Raw genomic sequence first — 13134 nt, forward strand, 5'->3', positions numbered from 1 at the left:
TTGTCGTTTAGTATCATTAGTGTCCTATAAGTTCTCGTTGTGTTTGTCAGGTGTTGTGAGTGATTGTTTCCTATGTCGTGTTGGTGCGCTACCCTTTTCGGTGCGCTATTTGTAGCTTGCCTCCTTTGTATTTTAGGAGAGGATTTTCGCACATGTTTAGTGCGCCCGTTTGTTTACACCTGTGTGCGCATTTTTCTCGCCTCCGGGCTGTTTGGATTGTGTTTTTTGTGTGCTCTACTAAAAGTCTTTGTTGGACTTAACTTCTGCGTCCTGCGCCTGATTCCACACCACACCCACCTACAGCACCTACTGACAGAATCACTCACCTTCTGAATGGAATCAGCAGGAGCCGCAGCAGCACAGGAGACGTTGGAGGATCGGGTTCGGGAGCAGAACGACCAGATCCTGCGGATCGGGACCGCCCTGCAGGATGTGATCAACACGCTCCAACGCTGGGAGACCCGAGGAACACCCCCAACGCCACCGTCCCTACCATCACCATCAGCAAGTCAGCCCATTCCCGCTCCGGAACCCAGAGGAGTTCGACTCTCGCTCCCGAGGGCCTACGATGGGACCGCTGCCGGGTGTCAGGGCTTCCTTCTCCAGGTGGAGCTTTACCTGGCCACCGTGCACCCGGTGCCCTCGGGACACGCGAGCGTGTCCGCCCTTATCTCCTGCCTTTCCGGCAAGGCGTTAGAATGGGCCAACGGCGAGTGTAGGAGGATAGACGCTACCACCATCACTTACGCTGAGTTCTCCCGCCGCTTCAGGGCGGTGTTTGACCATCCACCAGAGGGGAAAGCGGCGGGGGAGCGTCTGTTCTGCCTCCGGCAGGGGAAGAGGAGTGCCCAGGAGTTCGCGTTGGAATTCCGTACTCTAGCGGCGGATGCAGGGTGGAATGAGCGGGCCCTCATCGATCACTACCGCTGTAGTCTACGTGAGGACGTCCGTCGGGAGCTGGCCTGTCGGGACACCAGCCTCTCTTTCGACCAGTTAGTCGACATGTCCATCAGGCTGGACACCCTGCTGGCTACCCGCGGACGTCCCCGAGGGGAGGTCCGTCCATTTCACCCTCCAGCGTCTCCGAGCCGAGCCCCATGGAGCTCGGGGGCGCTGGCGCTAGAGAGAGGAGGGGTCGGAGTACGAGGGGGTCCATCTCCTGCACCAACTGTGGTCGGGGAGGACACACCGCGGCTAGGTGCTGGGGATGGCCTCCTAGGGGAGAAGACGACAGGCCCCGCACTGGGGAGTCCTTCCAGGTGAGTAGGCGCCCCACTCACCCAGAGCTCTCTGTTGCGCACTTCTGTATACCTGTGCGTTTTCCACAGGTAGCACCTCATTTCCAGCATAAGGCGCTGGTAGATTCAGGCGCGGCTGGGAATTTTGTTGATAAGAAATTTTGTTTAGCCTTAGGGATTCCCCTTCTCCCTGTTGACGTCCCCTACCCCGTTCATGCCCTAGATAGCCGTCCGTTGGGATCGGGCTTGATCAGGGAGGTCACGGCGCCACTTAGGATGTGTGCGCAGGGGGGTCATCAGGAGATGATCCAGCTATTTCTGATCGACTCGCCTGTGTATCCGGTGGTGCTGGGCATGCCCTGGTTGAGTACCCATAACCCGTCTATTTCGTGGCAGGAGAGGGCTCTGATGGAGTGGTCTGCCCAGTGTGTGGGTCGATGTTTAGGCGTTTCCGTAGGGGCTACCTCGGTGGAGAGTCCAAACCAGGTGCCCGCATTGCACGTTCCCCCTGAGTATGGGGATTTGGCTATTGTGTTCAGTAAGTCGAGGGCGACGCAGTGGCCTCCCCATAGGCAGGGAGATTGTGCGATAGACCTCCAGGCAGGAGCTGCGCGCCCACGGAGCCATGTGTATCCTCTGTCTCAGGAGGAGAAGAGAGCTATGGAGACTTACATAGACGAATCTCTGAGACAAGGATACATACGGCCCTCCACTTCCCCTGCGTCCTCGAGTTTCTTTTTTGTGAAGAAAAAGGATGGTGGGTTACGCCCGTGCATTGATTACCGTGGTCTCAATCAGATCACGGTGAAGTACAGTTATCCACTCCCGCTGATTGCGACCATGACGGAGTCATTGCAGGGGCGCGTTTCTTCACTAAATTAGATCTCAGGAGCGCATACAACTTGGTGCGCATTAGGGGGGGCGATGAATGGAAGACAGCCTTTAGTACCACCTCGGGCCATTACGAGTATCTTGTCATGCCATACGGGTTGATGAACGCTCCTTCAGTTTTCCAATCATTCGTGGATGAGATCTTCAGGGACATGCAGGGGCAGGGGGTGGTTGTGTACATAGATGACATTCTCGTGTACTCGTCTACCCGAGTCGAGCATGTGGCACTGGTGCGCCGAGTGTTGCGGAGGCTGTTGGAGCACGACCTGTATGTCAAGGCAGAGAAATGTCTGTTTTTCCAGGAGTCGGTCTCCTTTTTGGGTTATCAGTTGTCTGCGTCAGGGGTGAAGATGGAGGTAGACCGGGTGTCAGCCGTGCGTAATTGGCAAACGCCAACCATTGTGAAGGAGGTGCAGCAGTTTTGGGGTTTGCGAATTACTACCGGAGGTTTATCCGGGGTTTTGGACAGGTGGCAGCTCCCATAACGTCTCTTTTGAAGGGGGGTCCGGTGCGTCTGCAGTGGTCAGCCGAGGCGGACAGGGCGTTTGGGAGGCTGAAGGACCTGTTTACCTCGGCGCCGGTGCTGGCGCATCCGGATCCCTCTTTACCATTTCAGGTAGAGGTGGGACGCGTCAGAGGCGGTATAGGAGCCGTGCTTTCGCAACGGTCCGGCACGCCACCTAAACTCCGCCCCTGTGCTTTTTTATTCCAAGAAGCTCAGTCCGGCGGAGCGAAATTATGACGTAGGGGACAGGGAGCTGTTAGCCGTGGTACAGGCCCTAAAGGTGTGGAGGCACTGGCTTGAGGGGGCTCAACACCCTTTCCTCATTTTGACGGACCACCGTAACCTGGAGTACATCCGGGCAGCTAGGAGACTAAACCCTCGCCAGGCGCGGTGGAATATGTTTTTGACCCGGTTCATATTTAAGATCACATACATCCCTGGGTCACAGAACGGTAAGGCAGACGCGCTGTCTCGGCGATATGACACGGAGGAGAGGTCCGTGGAGCCCACTCCCATACTGCCGGAGTCTTGTCTGGTGGCACCGGTAGTGTGGGAGGTCGATGCTGAGCTCGAGCGGGCGCTGCGCACCGACCCTAGTCCACCTCAATGCCCGGAGGGTCGGAAGTACGTTCCGCTCGAGGTTCGGGATCGATTGATCTATTGGGCTCACACGTCACCCTCCTCTGGACATCCTGGTATCGGCCAGACAGTGCACTGCCTTAGTGCTAAGTACTGGTGGCCCACGTTGGCGAGGGATGTGAGGGTTTATGTCTCCTCCTGCTCGGTGTGCGCCCAGTGTAAGGCGCCTAGACATCTGCCTAGGGGTAAGTTACTACCCCTGCCCGTTCCACAACGACCATGGTCTCACCTCTCGGTGGATTTCATCACTGACCTTCCTCCCTCACAGGGGAATACTACTATACTGGTCGTTGTGGACCGGTTCTCTAAGGCCTGTCGTTTGCTCCCTATGCCGGGCCTTCCTACGGCCCTACAGACCGCCAGCGCTATTCACCCATGTTTTCCGGCACTACGGGGTACCCGAGGATATTGTGTCTGATCGAGGTCCCCAATTTACCTCCAGAGTCTGGAGAGCCTTTATGGAGCGGTTGGGGGTCTCGGTGAGCCTCACCTCGGGTTACCATCCGGAGAGTAATGGGCAGGTGGAACGTGTGAACCAGGATGTGGGTAGGTTTCTTAGATCATACTGCCAGGACCGGCCGGAGGAGTGGGCACGGTACGTTCCCTGGGCAGAAATGGCCCAGAATTCCCTACGCCATTCCTCCACTAACCTAACCCCTTTCCAATGTGTGTTAGGTTACCAGCCGGTTCTGGCACCTTGGCAGCAGAGCCAGATCGAGGCTCCTGCGGTGGATGAGTGGGTGCGGCGCTCAGAGGAGACGTGGAACGCTGCACACGTCCACCTGCAGCGGGCCCTCCGTCAGTCAAAGGCGAGCGCCGATCTCCACCGCAGTGAGGGACCGGTGTACGCACCTGGTGATCGAGTCTGGCTCTCTACCAGAAACCTGCCCCTCCGCCTGCCCTGTCGGAAACTGGGTCGGCGGTTTGTGGGGCCATTTAAAGTCCTGAGAAGATTGAACGAGGTGTGTTACAGATTACAACTACCTGTTGAGTATAAAAGTATTAACCCCTCGTTCCATGTGTCTCTTCTCAGGCCGGTGGTAGCTGGCCCACTCCAAGAAAATGAGATCAGGGAGACTCCTCCGCCCCCATTGGACATCGAGGGGCACCGGCGTACTCCGTGCGGTCCATCTTGGATTCGAGACGTCGGATGGGGGTCTCCAATATCTGGTGGAGTGGGAGGGGTACGGCCCGGAGGAACGGTGCTGGGTGCCGAGGGGAGACATTTTGGACCCGTCTCTCCTGACGGAATTCCATCGTAGTCACCCGACGCGCCCTGCTCCGCGTCCTCCTGGTCGTCCCCGAGGCCGGAGTCGGCGCACGTCTGGAGCCGCGCGTTAAGGGGGGGGGGGTACTGTCACGGTTTCGGCCGAGGCTGCCTCTCTTCCTTGCTCGGGCAGGCTTCGGCGTTCGTCGTCTCCGGAATACTAGCTGCCACCGTTGTATGTTTCTATGTTCGTTTGGTCTTGTCTGGAATTGTACACCTGTTGTCGTTTAGTGTCATTAGTGTCCTATAAGTTCTCGTTGTGTTTGTCAGGTGTTGTGAGTGATTGTTTCCTATGTCGTGTTGGTGCGCTACCCTTTTCGGTGCGCTATTTGTAGCTTGCCTCCTTTGTATTTTAGGAGAGGATTTTCGCACATGTTTAGTGCGCCCGTTTGTTTACGCCTGTGTGCGCATTTTTCTAGCCTCCGGGCTGTTTGGATTGTGTTTTTTGTGTGCTCTACTAAAAGTCTTTGTTGGACTTAACTTCTGCGTCCTGCGCCTGATTCCACACCACACCCACCTACAGCACCTACTGACAGTAACGTTAGCTAGCGAGCCAGCCTGCTAATGTTAGCTAGTTAAACAATGAACCATAGTGCCAACTCATGACGTTACTACCCTGCATGCATCTGCTGATAGCTAACCAACCAGGTTCAATGTTAGCTAGCTAACATTAGGCTCTAACTAGCCAAGCAAACGGCTCTGAGATACGAATAATGACATCATACACTAACGTTAGCTAGCGAGCCAGCCAGCTAACATTAGCTAGCTAGCTAACAGTACACTTTAACTTGAAATGAAATCACTTTCTGTCAAAATTAGAAATGTGTAATATCTGAAAATTTAGCTAGCTAGACTATCTTACCCGTATACATCATGCATGATGGACGTGCCTCCCTGTCACGGATGCCATGGTTGCCCTTAGTTTGAAGATGTAATCCGGAGACAGGTGTTTTCTCCTTCTCTTTAGCTATCATACACTCTATTTCATCTTCTTTCAAAATTCGATCCTCCAGAAAGTGGAGAGCAACACTTCTGCAGCTCCACTACACGATACATAAAAAAAAGCCGCGTTAGACAGGATTACCTACACATACTGACCAGCTCAAATAGACAGAAGCCTTCTAAAAAAAAAAGTTATCTCTCTGTCAAAAAAAAAGTTCTCTCTCTGTCAACTTATTTTCAGCAAACTTAACATGAGATCCGGGCTCTTCGCTGGCCATGGCAGAACACTGACATTCCTGTCTTGCAGGAAATCACGCACAGAACGAGCAGTATGGCTGGTGGCATTGTCATGCTGGAGGGTCATGTCAGGATGAGCCTGCAGGAAGGGGGTACCACATGAGGGAGGAGGATGTCTTCCCTGTAACGCACAGCGTTGAGATTGCCTGCAATGACAACAAGCTCAGTCCGATGATGCTGTGACACACCGCCCCAGACCATGACGGACCCTCCACCAAATCGATCCCGCCTCGGTGTAACGCTCATTCGTGGAGGGATTGTGCGTTCCTGGTGTAACTTGGCCAGTTGTTGTTGCCATCCTGTACCTGTCCCGCAGGTGTGATGTTCGGATGTACCGATCCTGTGCAGGTGGTCTGCCACTGCGAGGACTTTCAGCTGTCCGTCCTGTCTCCCTGTAGCGCTGTCTTAGATGTCTCACAGTACGGACATTGCAATTTATTGCCCTGGCCACATCTGCAGTCCTCATGCCTCCTTGCAGCATGCCTAAAGCATGTTCACGCAGATGAGCAGGGACCCTGGGCATCTTTCTTTTGGTGTTTTTCAGAGTCAGTAGAAAGGCCTCTTTAGTGTCCTAAGTTTTCATAACTGTGACCTTAATTATGTCACTTGTTTTGATCCGACTTCGCCGTCGGACAGAGCAGGGCACCTGGCTGATGCCTGGGAGGCAGCCGGGTTCCAAATCGAATGCAATCAACTTTCAGCCGGTGCAAAACACGCCTACACGGGCGCCCGGGCGAGATTAATCAAACCCCTCAATTATTTTGATGTTGTTTTACCTGGGTGCACCGTGTGCAGTGCCCGCACCCCATGACTACTTTTTATTTGTGGATGGCGACTTCAGATTTTCTGGGAACCACTGAAAAGTAACTTGACATCAAATAAAATAAAATCACATTTTATTTGTCACATGCTCCGAATACAACAGGTGTAGACCTTACAGTGAAATGCTTACTTATAAGCCCTTAACCAACAATGCAGTTTTAAGAAATAATACCAAAAAAATCACACAAAACTACAATATAAAATAATACGAAATAAAAGTAACAAATGATTAAAGAGCAGCAGTAAAAATAACAATAGCAAGGCTATATACAGGGGGCACCGGTACCGAGTCAATGTGCGGGGGCACTGGTTAGTCGAGGTAATTGAGGTAATATGTACATGTAGGTAGAGTTATTAAAGTGACTATGTATAGATAATAAACAGAGAGTAGCAGCAGCGTAAAGGGGGGGCAATGCAAATAGTCTGGGTAGCCATTTGATTAGATGTTCAGGAGTCTTATGGCTTGGGGGTAGAAGCTGTTTAGAAGCCTCTTGGACCTAGACTTGGCGCTCTGGTACCGCTTGCCGTGCGGTAGCAGAGAGAACAGTCTATGACTAGGGTGGCTGGAGTCTATTTTTAGGGCCTTCCTCTGACACCGCCTGGTATAGAGGTCCTGGATGACAGGAAGCTTGGCCCCAGTGATGTACTGGGCTGTACGCACTACCCTCTGTAGTGCCTTGGTTGGAGGCCGAGCAGTTGCCATTCCAGGCAGTGATGTAACCAGTCAGGATGCTCTCGATGGTGCAGCTGTAGAACCTTTTGAGGATCTGAGGACCCATGCCAAATATTGTGGAAGAATGCATGATATATTGTGGTGCATGAACTGGTCATACGCATTAGCTAATGTTACAGTCTTACATTGCCTAACGTTACCTAGCTATCATAGCAGCCAAGAACGTTCGCTATCTTATTTGTGCATATATATATATTTTTTTTCTTCCCCCCTACCACCCCTCCCCTAATTGTAGTAAACTAATGGACAACTACACTTAGGCTTCTACTTCCAGCTTATACATACTATATACATTTTACGGACACAGTATATTTTACAATAGTTATCTTTTGTTTGTTTTTAGTCCCATTCTTCAGCTACCCTCAACCCCTCCCATCTATCTCTGAAGACCATCCAGTTTTTATTTATATTTGCCATATATTTTTAAACTGTGCTGTGATGTTTCACAAAAGTTCTGAACCTTTCTATTTTCATAGTTTCTACAGATTGTAAATGAAATATAAACAGTTTTGATAAGAGTATTATTATGTTATTGATCGATTGACTATTACTTTTCAAATCACCCAGCAGTGCAATTTCAGAGTTAGCGCCAGGTTAATGTTGTAATTCTTCAGGCAATCTTGAACCTGCGACCAAAAACAAGCTACATATGGACAGTCCCAAAACAAATGATTTAATGATTCTGTCTCGTCGCAGGTATAGCCGAAAGTGAGAGGTTGTAATCTGAATAAAGGGAAAAAGGCCATTCTTGAACACGGGGTGAGACATTCTTACTAATCTGCTAGAGAACCAGTTCGGATTTAAGTTTAACTTTTGTGTGACTGAAGCCTTTAGGGAGAGGTCTAATGCTTTAATATTTAATAATTTCTGCCCTCTGAATTCAGATTCATTATATAAATTGTCTGCCTTGCTGTTCCAAATAAAATTGAATATTTTTTGCTCATATCATTTCAAGAAGAAGTCGCTAGCGGTAGGCAAGGCCATAAGCAAATAAGTAAACTGGGATATGACTAACGAGTTAATCAGGATGTTTTTCCACAAATAGACAGGAATTGTCCTTTCCATGGTAGCAAGATTGTGTCTATTTTTGCTAACTTTCTATTAACATTTATTGTATTGAGATCATTTATTTATTTTTATTGGTAAATTACACGGTAATGTAAAAGTTGTATTTTTTTTGTGATCCAATACGTAATATAGTACACATCATAATTTGGTTGTAATCTAGAGAGGTTAGAAAAATTATCTAGATCCTCTATGAGGCTGTGGAGGGAACCAAATTGTGGATTTAAAATAAAACATGAATCATCTGTCACACCCTGATCTGTTTCACCTGTCTTTGTGATTGTCTCCACCCCCCTCCAGGTGTTGCCCATCTTCCCCATCATCCCCAGTGTATTTATACCTGTGTTCTCTGTTTGTCTGTTGCCAGTTCGTTTTGTTTCGTCAAGCCTACCAGCGGTTTTCCCCTTGCGCCTGTCTTTTTCAAGTTCCTGTTCTCCCGGTTTTGACCATTCTGCCTGCCCTGACCCTGAGCCTGCCTGCCGTTCTGTACCTTGTCACACCACCCTGGATTATTGACCTCTGCCTGCCCTGACCCTGAGACTGCCTGCCGTTCTGTACCTTTTGGACTCTGATCTGGATTATTGACCTGCCCTTGACCTGTCGTTTGCCTGCCCCCTGTTTTTGTAATAAACTTTTGTTACTTCAACACTGTCTGCATCTGGGTCTTCTCCTGAAGTGTGATATCATCAGCGTACAATGACAACTTTGATTTTAAGCCCTGTATTTCTAGCCCCTTGATATTATTGATGGATCTGATTTTAATAGCTAACATTTCGATGGCCATAATAAATAGATATGGTGATAATGGACAACCCTTATTTTACTTTTGACAGTTTAATACTTTCTGAGAAGTAGACATGATTTACTATTTTACAGCTAGGATTACTATACATAACGTTAACCCATTGTATAAGAGATTCTCCAAAATTGAAATATTCCAGGCATTTCTACATAAATTCCAGTCGTACTTTATCAAAACCCTTTTCAAAATCAGCTATGAATAGCAGGCCTGGTTTCCTCGATTTTTCATAATGTTCTATTGTTTCCAGTGCTTGTCTTATATTATCTCCAATGTATCGTCCATGTAAAAAACCTGTCTGATTTAATTATATCCGACAATACCTTTTTAATTCTATGCAATTTGCTAGAATTTTAGCATCACAACACTGAAGTGTAATTTTAAAAAATGGACTGGATCTTTATATTTACCACTTGGGTCCTGTTTCAGTAATAATTAAATCAGACATTCTTGTTGAGTATCTGATAATCTACCATTTTTATAGGAGTGAATTCAACATGATAATAACGGTCCTCTGAGTACATCAAAAAAGGTTTGGTATACCTCAACTGCTATGCCATCCAGCCCTGGAGTTTTCCCGGACTTAAAGGCTTTAATTGCATCAAGATGTTCTTCCTCTACAGTTGAAGTCAGAAGTTTATATACACTTAGGTTGGAGTCATTAAAACTTGTTTTTCAACCACTCCACAAATTTCTTGTTAACAAACTATAGTTTTGGCAAGTCAGTTAGGACATCTACTTTGTGCATGACACAAGTAATTTCTCCAACAATTGTTTACAGACAGATTATTTCACTTATAATTCACTGTATCACAATTCCAGTGGGTCAGAAGTTTACATACACTAAGTTGACTGTGCCTTTAAACAGCTTGGAAAATTCCAGAAAATGATGTCATGGCTTTAGAAGCTTCTGATAGGCTAATTGACATCATTTGAGTCATTTAGAGGTGTACCTGTGGATGTATTTCAAGGCCTATTTTCAAACTGGGAAAATGAAAAGAAATCAGCCAAGACCTCAGAAAAAAATGGTGGACCTCCACAAGTCTGGATCATCAGCAATTTCCAAATGCTTGAAGGTACCACGTTCATCTGTACAAACAATAGTACGCAAGTATAAACACCATGGGACCACGCAGCCATCATACTGCTCAGGAAGGAGACACGTTCTGTCTCCTAGAGATGAACGTACTTTGGTGCGAAAAGTGCAAATCAATCCCAAAACAACAGCAAAGGACCTTGTGAAGATGCCGGAGAAAACGGTACAAAAGTATCTATATCCACAGTAAAACGAGTCCTATATCGACATAACCTGAAAGGCCGCTCAGCAAGGAAGAAGCCACTGCTCCAAAACCGCCATAAAAAAACAGACTACAGTTTGCAACTGCACATGGGGACAAAGATTTTACTTTTTGGAGAAATGTCCTCTGGTCTGATGAAACAAAAAATAGAACTGTTTGGCCATAATGACCATTGTTATGTTTGGAGGAAAAAGGGGAAGACTTGCAAACCGAAGAACACCATCCCAACCGTGAAGCACGGGGTTGGCAGTATCATGCTGTGGGGGTGCTTTGCTGCAGGAGGGACTGGTGCACTTCACAAAATAGATGGCATCATGAGGAAGGACAATTATGTGGATATATTGAAGCAACATCTCAAGACAGGAAGTTAAAGCTTGGTCGCAAATGGGTCTTCCAAATGGACAATGACCCCAAGTATACTTCCAAAGTTCTGGCAAAATGGCTTAAGGACAACAAAGTCAAGGTATTGGAGTGGCCATCACAAAGCCCTGACCTCAATCCTATAGAAAATGTGTGGGCAGAACTGAAAAAGCGTGTGAGAGCAAGGAGGCCTACAAACCTGACTCAGTTACACCAGCTCTGTCAGGAGGAATGGGCCAAAATTCACCCAATTTATTGTGGGAAGCTTGTGGAAGGCTACCCGAAACATTTGACCCAAGTTAAACAATTTACAGGCAATGCTACCAAATACTAATTGAGTGTATGTAAACTTCTCACCCACTGGGAATGTGATGAAAGAATTAAAAGCTGAAATAAATCATTCTCGCTACTATTATTCTGACATTTCACATTCTTAAAATAAAGTGATGATCCTAAAACAGGGACTTTTTAGTAGGATTAAATGTCAGGAATTGTGACAAACTGAGTTTAAATGTATTTGGCTAAGATGTATGTAAACTTCCGACTTCAACTATATAATTAGGCCTTCACATGAGTCTTTCTGTGCAGCTGTTAATTTTACATTATTGACACAAAATAATCCTTACAATTAACTTCGGGTAGTGGAGATGGAGGAGACTGAAACGAAAACATATGCTTAAAGTACTTTGCTTCCTCTTTGAAAATATTGTTCGGTGAATCATGGGTGACTCCGTCATTTGTAAAAAGTTTAACTAAATCCTTTTTGGTAGCATTTCTATGTTGAAGATTGAAAAATAATTTGGTGCATTTGTCCCCATATTCCATCCAGTTCACACTATTTTTTATAATATATTACACTTGATCTTTCTTGAAAAGGTTCCTCTATTTCTTTTAGTATTTCCTCTCTTATTCTAGGCCTCTATGGTAAAGTTTTTATTGCTATCTGTCTGTACTGTTAGTCCCTCTATTTTCTTTGGTAATATGAACTCTTTTGACCTAAATAGATGAGTATTGAATTGCATGGCCTCTAAAGGCACATTTATAAGTGTCCCATACAATAAGGGGATCTGCTGTACCTATGTTATGTCGGAAAATGTCAGTTATAAATTCTGGAATTAAGAAATATATAAATCAATATTAGGACAAGCAATGTCGGAGTGGCATAGACTAAAATACAGTAGAATAGAATACACTTCTAGTCCGACTCAGGAGGCGCGCACACCATCCACCGCTTCCGAGTATATTACTCGCTAATGTTCAGTCTCTGGATAATATAACAAGACGAGCTCAGGGCGAGAATCTCCTTCCAGAGAGACATCAGGGATTGTAACATACTCTGTTTCACGGAAACATGGCTCTCTTTGGATATACTTTATTCGTCCATACAGCCAGCTGGGTTCTCAGTACATTGCGCAGACAGGAATAATGAACTCTCCGGGAAGAAGAAAGGCGGGGGGATTTGTTTCATGATTAACTACTCATGGTGTGATTGTGATAACATACAGAAACTCAAGTCCTTTTGTTCACCCGACCTAGAATACCTCACAATCAAAGGCCGACCGTGTACATTCCCCCTCAAGCCAATACCACGACGGCCCTCAAAGAACTTCACTGGACTTTATGCAAACTGGAAACCACATATTCTGAGGCCGCATTTATTGTAGCTGGGGATTTTAACAAAGCAAATTTGAGGAAAACGCTACCGAAGTTCTACCAACACATTGACTGTAGCACTCGCTCTGAGAAAACATTAGACCACCTGCTACTCAGCTTTTCGAAATGCCTACAAGGCCCTCCCCCGCCCTCCCCCGCCCTCCCTTCGGCAAATCTGATCATGACTCCATTTTGCTCCTCCCTTCCTATATGCAGAAAGTCATACAGGAAGTACCCGTGTTAAGGACAGTTCAACGCTGGTCTGACCAATCGGAATCCATGCTTCAAGATTGTTTTGTTCATGCGGACTGGGATATGTTCTGGGTAGCCTCTGAGAATAACATCGACGAATACACGGATATGGTGACTGAGTTCATCAGGAACTGTATAGGAGATGTTTTACCCACTGTGACTATTAAAACCTACCCAAACCAGAAACCGTGGATAGATGGCAGCATTCGTGCAAAACTGAAAGCGCGAACCACCGCATTTAACCATGGCAAGGTGACTGTGAATATGGCCGAAAACGAACAGTGTAGTTATTCCCTCCGTAAGGCAATCAAACAGGCAAAACGTCAGTATAGAGAGAAAGTGGAGTCGCAATTCAACGGCTCAGACACGAGAC

This window comes from Coregonus clupeaformis, chromosome 15 (assembly GCF_020615455.1).
Source record: "Coregonus clupeaformis isolate EN_2021a chromosome 15, ASM2061545v1, whole genome shotgun sequence".
Classification (NCBI taxonomy): Eukaryota; Metazoa; Chordata; class Actinopteri; order Salmoniformes; family Salmonidae; genus Coregonus; species Coregonus clupeaformis.